Genomic DNA, 995 nt, shown 5'->3' on the forward strand with positions numbered 1-995 from the left:
TCCTAAATATGCTGCTTTTCAACCTGCTGTTTGTATATTTCCATGCATAAGTGTGAAACTTTCCAACTGAAAGATAAACGCGGAAAATGGGACAAAAATCCAAAATCCAATGAGATGCTGGTAACAACGAAACTACCTAAGAGAAAATTCCACCAGGTAATTATTATTAAAAGTACAATGAAGTTCAAAGATACATCAGAAAATGCTAAGAGAAAGAAAGCAGCAGCCACATTTCAATATCAGAGAAAAATGATTTCAAGGCCTGAAGCTCACAGGGTAAGGACGGCTTCGGGAATGTCTTTGCTTCCAATGCATCAACACAAACTTGTTTCTTACTTTTCTTATCTCTTCTCTAAGCCTTTCCAACTCATCTACTCCTCTTATCACTTCTTCAGGGTTCGGATGCCTTGCAGGAGTGTCCTCTTTTGGCTCTGGGCTGGGTTCAGCAGGCTCTCCTCTAAGGCTTCCATCAGTTTCCTCTCTCACATTTTCTCCAGAAGCCTGAAGATTTTCTCCTGCCTGCTGTGGTGGATCTTCCGAAGGATGGCCTTCATCTGCTTTTTTGAGTGTTCTGGGGTGCTCCTTCGTTCTCGTCACAAGACTTCTGCATGTTGATTACTTTTTCTTAATGAAGTAATCCTAGAGGAAAAAAAAAAACCAAGAAAACAAAACTGATTAGGTGTCAGGCAGATGGACGAGCTCTTGTGTTCCCATAGCGATTGACTTTTCTCCTAACGTTATTCTTATGTTGCATTCTCTCACTCTCAGCTAGTACAAGTCTTCGTTTGCTGGCAGACTTGGTTAATTGCATGTCATCTATGACTCATCCCAGAAAGTGTGCTTCATTTAGAGACTAGGGTGTTCTGATATGGCCAACACACGTGGCTGTCAAAGTATTCGCAGAAAATTACCTACTCCTTACTGTATAAGACTGCTGAGAGGACCAATTGGCCAACCAGTGTGAATTTACAAGGCCAGGACCTTTGGCCAAATTT

The 995-nt window shown here is 41.6% G+C and overlaps 1 pseudogene; it reads right to left on the reverse strand.

Annotated features, from left to right (window-relative positions):
* Positions 1-255: 255 nt before the first annotated feature.
* Positions 256-610, reverse strand: Tceal8-ps1 (transcription elongation factor A like 8, pseudogene 1; annotated as a pseudogene).
* Between the last annotated feature and the right edge of the window lie 385 nt (positions 611-995).

This window comes from Rattus norvegicus, chromosome 15 (genome assembly GCF_021556685.1).
Source record: "Rattus norvegicus strain SHRSP/BbbUtx chromosome 15, alternate assembly SHRSP_T2T, whole genome shotgun sequence".
Lineage (NCBI taxonomy): Eukaryota > Metazoa > Chordata > Mammalia > Rodentia > Muridae > Rattus > Rattus norvegicus.